An 8,957-nucleotide genomic window follows, 5' to 3' on the forward strand; every position below is an offset into this window, starting at 1 on the left:
TTTTATTTTTTTATTTTTTTATTTTTTTATTAGTTTCTGCTTTATAACAAAGTGAATCAGTCATACATATACATCTGTTCCCACATCCCTTCCCTCATGCATCTCCCTCCCTCCCACCCTCCCCATCCCACCCCTCCAGGCGGTCACAAAGCACCGAGCTGATCTCCCTGTGCTCTGTGGCTGCTTCCCACTATCTATCTACCTTACGTTTGGTAGTGTATATATATGTCCATGCCTCTCTTTCGCTTTGTCATAGCTTACCCTTCCCCCTCCTCATATCCTCAAGTCCATTCTCAAGTAGGTCTGTGTCTTTATTCCCGTTTTACCCCTAGGTTCTTCATGACATTATTTTTAAAATTCCGTATATATGTGTTAGCATACGGTATTTGTCTTTCTCTTTCTGACTTACTTCACTCTGTATGACAGACTCTAGGTCTATCCACCTCATTACAAACAGGTCAGTTTCGTTTCTTTTTATGGCTGAGTAATATTCCATTGTATATATGTGCCACATCTTCTTTATCCATTCATCCGATGATGGACACTTAGGTTGTTTCCAGCTCCGGGCTATTGTGAATAGAGCTGCAATGAACATTTTGGTACATGTCTCTTTTGGAATTATGGTTTTCTCAGGGTATATGCCTAGTAGTGGGATTGCTGGGTCATATGATAGTTCTATTTTTAGTTTTTTAAGGAACCTCCATACTGTTCTCCATAGTGGCTGTACCAATTCACATTCCCACCAGCAGTGCAAGAGTGTTCCCTTTTCTCAACACCCTCTCCAGCATTTATTGTTTCTAGATTTCTTGATGATGGCCATTCTGACTGGTGTGAGATGATATCTCACTGTAGTTTTGATTTGCATTTCTCTAATGAGTAATGATGTTGAGCATTCTTTCATGTGTTTGTTGGCAGTCTGTATATCTTCTTTGGAGAAATGCCTATTTAAGTCTTCTGCCCATTTTTGGATTGGGTTGTTTGTTTTTTTGCTATTGAGCTGCATGAGCTGTTTATAAATTTTGGAGATGAATCCTTTGTCAGTTGCTTCATTTGCAAATATTTTCTCCCATTCTGAGGGTTGTCTTTTGGTCTTGTTTATGGTTCCTTTGCTGTGCAAAAGCTTTGAAGTTTCATTAGGTCCCATTTGTTTATCTTTGTTTTTATTTCCATTTCTCTAGGAGGTGGGTCCAAAAGGATCTTGCTGTGATTTATGTCATAGAGTGTTCTACCTATGTTTTCCCCTAAGAGTTTGATAGTTTCTGGCCTTACATTTAAGTCTTTAATCCATTTTGAGCTTATTTTTGTGTATGGTGTTAGGGAATGATCTAATCTCATACTTTTACATGTCCCTGTCCAGTTTTCCCAGCACCACTTATTGAAGAGGCTGTCCTTTCTCCACTGTACATTCCTGCCTCCTTTATCAAAGATAAGTTGGCCATATGTGCGTGGGTTTATCTCTGGGCTTTCTATCCTGATCCACTGATCTATCTTTCTGTTTTTATGCCAGTACCACACTGTCTTAATTACTGTAGCTTTGTAGTATAGTCTGAAGTCAGGGAGCCTGATTCCTCCAGCTCCGTTTTTCGTTCTCAAGATTGCTTTGGCTATTCGGGGTCTTTTGTTTTTCCAAACAAATTTTGAAATTTTTTGTTCTAGTTCTGTGAAAAATGCCAGTGGTAGTTTGATAGGGATTGCATTGAATCTGTAGATTGCTTTGGGTAGTAGAGTCATTTTCACAATATTGATTCTTCCAATCCAGGAGCATGGCATATCTCTCCATCTATTTGTATCATCTTTAATTTCTTTCATCAGTGTCTTATAATTTTCTGCATGCAGGTCTTTTGTCTCCTTAGGTAGGTTTATTCCTAGATATTTTATTCTTTTTGTTGCAATGGTAAATGGGAGTGTTTTCTTGATTTCATTTTCAGATTTTTCATCATTAGTGTACAGGAATGCAAGAGATTTCTGTACATTAATTTTGTATCCTGCTACTTTACCAAATTCATTGATTAGCTCTAGTAGTTTTTCGGTAGCATCTTTAGGATTCTCTATGTATAGTATCATGTCATCTGCAAACAGTGACAGCTTTACTTCTTCTTTTCCGATTTGGATTCCTTTTATTTCCTTTTCTTCTCTGATTGCTGTGGCTAAAACTTCCAAAACTATGTTGAATAAGAGTGGTGAGAGTGGGCAACCTTGTCTTGTTCCTGATCTTAGTGGAAATGCTTTCAGTTTTTCACCATTGAGGACAATGTTGGCTGTGGGTTTGTCATATATGGCCTTTATTATGTTGAGGAAAGTTCCCTCTATGCCTACTTTCTGCAGGGTTTTTATCATAAATGGGTGTTGAATTTTGTCGAAAGCTTTCTCTGCATCTATTGAGATGATCATATGGTTTTTCTCCTTCAACTCGTTAATATGGTGTGTCACATTGATTGATTTGCGTATATTGAAGAATCCTTGCATTCCTTGAATAAACCCCACTTGATCATGGTGTATGATCCTTTTAATGTGCTGTTGGATTCTGTTTGCTAGTATTTTGTTGAGGATTTTTGCATCTATGTTCATCAGTGATATTGGCCTGTAGTTTTCTTTCTTTGTGACATCCTTGTCTGGTTTTGGTATCAAGGTGATGGTGGCCTCGTAGAATGAGTTTGGGAGTGTTCCTTCCTCTGATACTGTTTGGAAGAGTTTGAGAAGGATGGGTGTTAGCTCTTCTCTAAATGTTTGATAGAATTCACCTGTGAAGCCATCTGGTCCTGGGCTGTTGTTTGATGGAAGATTTTTAATCACAGTTTCAATTTCAGTGCTTGTGATTGGTCTATTCATATTTTCTATTTCTTCCTGAGTCAGTCTTGGCAGGTTGTGCATTTCTAAGAATTTGTCCATTTCTTCCAGTAAACCTGTCTTTTCAAACATTAAAAAAAAGAAAAGATTAATTGGATACAGGCTTGGTCATCACATAGTCTGTATCTGTAATAGCGTAGACATTCTACACTAAAAACCCTGTTTACTTGCACTTAACACTGTATTTCTCAAGCTCAGAGGGCCATGGATTACGTTTTCAAAAGTATCATCTTTTAGCGTCCTAATGAATTGGTGTTGCACTGAATTCTCTTCAGAAATTTCTAGTCTACACATAAGACTTGGGCAATCATTTTGATGGAATCAGTTACTTAGCACTTCTATAACTCAGAGCTAGCATATAATAAGGTTTAAAAAGATTTGTGTATTGAATGATAACTTTTCTCTGATATAAGTTGGAGTAGATAGTAGTTTAATGTTGCCAAATGATTCTGGAGACATAGGTTGTGGACTTCCTTTTTAGCTTCTAAATGGTGCAGATGTTTGGGGTTATAGCTGGAGTATTCACTTATGAGACCAAAATCTGGGAAATCCTCTTTTTCTGTGCCAGTTGGATTCTGCCTGCTCTGAAACAAGCATCCCTGACCCAGCTTTGGCATTTCATCAAAGAACTGTGGGAATGATTGGGTAAGAGTGCAGACAAGCACAGGTGTGATACAAATCTGTCCCACCACTAAAAAGTTCATTTCAAACTAACAAGCAAAAACCAAATATTCAACTGTTACTGAATCAGCAATGCTGTCTTTTCCATTATGCAAGAATATTTTTAATGTGTGTATCATGGGCAAAATGTTTGCTTCTAGAATTGCTAACATTTCTAATGCATACATTCTTCTATTCTAAGTTTAGCATGAAAAAGCAATTATAATTTGAATGGTGTATTTGGCCCTAAATGGATTCCTTATTTGGAAATCAATAACTTTGTTTCAGAAGGAAAATAAATATTTGGCATGTTGATGATTTGAGATTTTTTTCTCACCGCCAGAAGTCTTTGTCCCTTTCTTTTCTTTATCTTATGAACCACTGAATAAATTTTAAGACAATATTATGTCTTCCTAATTAAAAATCATCTTTAGAATTCAGTTGGGGAAAATAAAAGGCCTGTGAATCAAATGTAATTGAGAATCCAGTGACATTTGTAGCACAACTATTGTTCAAGCTGATTTGATTTCAGATTTATTTGGGGACATGCTTTAAAAATGCATGCTTTTTTTTTTCCTTCAAGTTTCAGCACAGTTTATAAGCAGCTCTGTTTTATGCTCTAGCAGAGAGAAGGTATTTCAGATGGAAGGGACAGTGAAAGAGTAAGAGCAGCAGAGGGATTTAAAAAGAAGCATAAAAAACAATGGACTTGCTTTTACACCCAGACTTCTAGTTGAGAGATATATCAAGGAGACCTTGAATTGTCTTCTCCCCAGGCAGTCAGACTGAAATACATACAGGTACTTGATATAACTGGTGACCAGAATTCATACAGTTAGGCATATGCCAGCCATGCAGTGTCCTCTGCTTGGTTCTTTGTCTCATGGGTCAATGCCAAAGTCTCCAGAGTCCTGTCCAGCTAGGAAAGGGCAGGAGTCTGGAGTCCCCTGCGTCTGGATGATCTGCCACCCAAAGAAACTGGGCGACTTGGTCTGTTTCATTCCATCTTGAGAGATCCTAATGTAGTTGGGGGTTTTGGTTTCAAATAGATGATTCCAGGCCTAACTCTTAGCTGTTTGGTTTGGGGCAAGTTATTTAACCTTTTCTAAGAGTCAGTTTCCTGATTTATAAAATGCAGCTACTAATAATACTTATCTCACAGCGTTATGTTAAGAATCTAATAAACTGATGCATGTCAAAATCTAGCAGTGTCTCATGACAAGTAAACACACAGAAAGTGTATTGTAAAAAATATCTTAGTTAATTTAAAAGACCTCAGATTCCTGAGGGGCTCCCAAAAAGAATTTACTTTTTCTGGAGCAAAGATGTCCTGTCATACCTGAAGCAAAACACAGTCGCTGGCAGATTTTTTTTTAGCCATGAAACCCAGTATCTAAGCTAGACATGTTAGTGGGCTGTGCTTACAGCAGCCTCAAGGCCTCCATGACAATCCTGGAGAGGTGCCTTGGCACTTTTGGAAAACTACTGGAAAGACTCATCCATCTCCATCATAGACCTGCTCCCTTATCACCCATCTGCCCCTTCCCCTTGGGAATAAGTCTGGGTCCAAGGGAGCCAATTAGGCCAATATTATCCCAGTTTGTGTTTATTTACTCTCCTTACATCAAATTTTTTTAAAAGATTAAGTCTGTAGAAAATCCAGAATCAATTAATCCAAATTTTAAGTAATAAAAAGAAAAGGAATAGAATAATTTTACTGGAATTAAAGTAAGAAAAATGTTATAATTTTATAAAAGGGAGAAGAAAGAAAAGAAGGAAGGAAAGGAGGGGGGAGAAAAGGGAATGAAGGGAGGGAAAGACGGGAGGCCCTGACCTTCCCGACAGCCAAGGCAAAGTGGGAAAACTGACAGTTTCTTAAGTTCCATTCTCTGCTTAAAAGACATTGACCAAATCATCAGAGGAGGCAAGCATTTTCTTGGCCTCATACTCTGAGATTCATTTATCAGGTAGATATCTAAATAAGAAATATTGAGCAACATGTATATAGGCCTTCAATATCATTTGGAGTTATTTTTTCAATGAAATATTATTCTGTATTGCACATATAGCTCTTTTTGCCCCGACTCAGTCCTCATTAAAAGCAAAAGACCACATCATAATTCTATAAATCTAGTGTTGTGGAGAGGTGGTTCACGTACAGAGGGACATAATCAGTGAAAGAGCTGGCGTAAAGTTCTTGCAGGGGATGAAGATGTTCAAGATGAAGGTAATTAAAATAGAGGCTGGTAGGGCCTCCCTGGTGGCGCAGTGGTTGAGAGTCCGCCTGCCGATGCAGGGGATACGGGTTCGTGCCCCGGTCTGGGAGGATCCCATATGCCGCGGAGCGGCTGGGCCCGTGAGCCATGGCCGCTGGGCCTGCGCATCCGGAGCCTGTGCTCCGCAACGGGAGAGGCCACAACAGTGAGAGGCCCGCATACCGAAAAAAAAAAAAAAAAAAAAAATAGAGGCTGGTAAAGAATGGTGAAACCAAGGAACTGGAAGGGCCATCAGTTTGGATGTTGAAATACCTTACTAATTTGTGAGCCAGATGATAAACTCATCTAGTTCTCAGAAATTAAAAGATTTTCTAGGAATCGTGCAGATGGCAGAATCAAGAATGAGGAACGGAGGGTAAGAGAGAAAGTGAACTGAAGAAATAGCTGAGTGCTTGCAACCTGCTAAGCCCTCTGCCGGATGCTCCTGAGCAGTGAATTATTTAACCCTCACCGCCACTCAGCATGGTCTTAGAGTCTCTGAGTGGTGGAGGTCAGTGTCAAACTGTGCTCTGCACGCCTTCACACAAGCCACGGAAGTGACCCCTATGGGCTTCCCAGGAGGAGAGTTTCAAGAGAGAGGGTAGAGTAGAAAGGAAATGACACAGAGGAACAGAACTGAGCAAACCCGCATATCCTATGAGTTTCAGGTACACGAAGAAAGTGTGGTCTCCTCAGTGAGAGTTTTACAGGGAAAGTCGGATTTCATTTCTTGCGTAGAGACAAAAAGAATGAGAAAAGAGTTGGAGGTGAAAAGGAAGGGTAAGTTCAAGAGCGTGGGGAGAGAAGGGCAGGCAGCATGGGGAATAGAATAGCTGGCAGTGGAGGAAAGAGCTGCTGGAGGTCCGTTAGTGATCTGGAAGAAGTGTTAATTTTGTTAAAAGAGTCCCACCCAGACTGCAGATAGAATGTTGTGGTGCCAGAGCGACTGTGGTCCTAAGCAGCAGACCTTCTCCTCGTTTTAAACCTCCCCTACCGCAACCCCCTGCAGCTAAGCAGCTAGTTCTGGGTTACCCGCCAAGGCGTCTTTTATGACACCTTGTTTATTTTTAGAAATCCTTTGCATCTGTCCAGTCTGCAGACTCCAACCAGATTTTATCCAGTTTTTAAATCTTGGGGGGAAAAATTGAAAGCAGGGAGAGGATATGACTTGCCCATCCCTCACTTGAATCTAGTTATGAGTCCCTTTATTCAGGAATTTATACTCAGAGTTCAAGGAAAACAACCTCATTTCCTATTTTTGAAAATATTTAATTTATATTCTGCTTTCTGGGGAGATATACAAAGCTATCTACCAAACAAAGTTCCTCTACTTCTACTTGTAATTGAATCATCATAGAATCATTTCTACATAAATAAATAATAATCATCATCATCACAAAAAGCAGACTAGGATTGTTAAAAATTAATCCCTTGCTGCTTTCTGTCACGATGGCAACATGAGACAGTTGGACGTCAGAAAGACATGTGCATGTGGGAATTGTTCAGATGAGACTCGGTTTATAGACGAAAGGGTGTTGGCTGATGGAAATAGTCTAGACGTGTCTTATACATGAGTGACTCCAGAGTTCACGGAATCCTCTAGGGAAGGATGCTTAACCGTCAATAGGAAATTTTAAGTAGATGACTTCTCCTCACCCAGCCAATAAGCAGAAGGGATATCTCTAGGGGATAGGAGTGAGGAACAAGAAAATATCATCCTATTCCCTTGATTGTAAGACAGCGATTTAATAATACCTTTTGGTTTGTTGGTTTGAGTTGGGGAGGAGGGAAGAGGAAACTGGGGGTGGGGGGGAGAAAACAAGGAGATATCACATTAAACATGCATGTTGAAGGTAAGCCATGCTCCCATTTCAGAAACATCAAGACATGTGAAAATGTGCATCTTAGAACCAAGGAGATATGATAATAAAGCTAGTCATACCTTTTAAGAAATAGTACTAGTAGGCGTTTGCTCTTTCCTCATGGTCATTTGCATGCCCTTAACAAGAAGAAAAATATTAGGGTAACTTTTCAGAGGAGCCTTAGGTTGGCATCCTCACGAAGAAAGCACTCTTGTAAACTCAGAGAGTTTCTAACATGTGCATCCAAGTTATCTTGGACCTAGAACAGGGGCATATTGGGAAGTGGAGGCAACTAGCTAATTTGAGTAAAATATTGAACCTGGTTAGAGCCTCATATGCCAGCCTTGCCAAGATGCATTGTCGGGAGTAGGCAGAGGGCCATTCCTCAGATGACCCACAAGACTCATTTACTACGCTGGCACATCAGCATCCCTCACCTTGGTGGTTTTGTGACAACCTAGAAATATGAATGTTTGTCCCTGGACTTTAACAGCATGGAGTAAGGCTGAGTGTATGGAGAGTGAGAATGGAAGGAAGACTCTGTCCAACTTGGCAAAGGACTCTATTTGAGAGTAGGTCTCTTTTTTTTTTGGATATTTATTTATTTATTTATTTATTTATTTATTTTTACATCTTTATTGGAGTATAATTGCTTTACAATGGTGTGTTAATTTCTGCTTTATAACAAAGTGAATCAGTTATACATATACATATGTTCCCATATCTCTTCCCTCTTGCGCCTCCCTCCCTCCCACCCTCCCTATCCCACCCCTCTAGATGGTCACAAAGCACCGAGCTGATCTCCCTGTGCTATGCGGCTGCTTCCCACTAGCTATCTATTTTACATTTGGTAGTGTATATATGTCCATGCCTCTCTCTCACTTTGTCCCAGCTTCCCCTTCCCCCTCCCCATATCCTCAAGTCCATTCTCTAGTAGGTCTGTGTCTTTATTCCTGTCTTACCCCTAGGTTCTTCATGATATTTTTTTTCTTAAATTCCATATATATGTGTTAGCATACGGTATTTGTCTTTCTCTTTCTGACTTACTTCACTCTGTATGACAAGACTCTAGGTCCATCCACCTCACTGCAAATAGCTCAATTTTGTTTCTTTTTATGGCTGAGTAATATTCCATTGTATATATGTGCCACATCTTCTTTATCCATTCATCTGTTGATGGACACTTAGGTTGCCTCCATGTCCTGGCTATTGTAAACAGAGCTGCAGTGAACATTTTGGTACATGACTCTTTTTGATTTATGGTTTTCTCAGGGTGTATGCCCAGTAGTGGGATGGCTGGGTCATATGGTAGTTCTATTTGTAGTTTTTTAAG

The sequence above is a fragment of the Mesoplodon mirus genome, assembly GCF_964341445.2.
Source record: "Mesoplodon mirus genome assembly, chromosome: 1".
NCBI classification, from domain to species: domain Eukaryota; kingdom Metazoa; phylum Chordata; class Mammalia; order Artiodactyla; family Ziphiidae; genus Mesoplodon; species Mesoplodon mirus.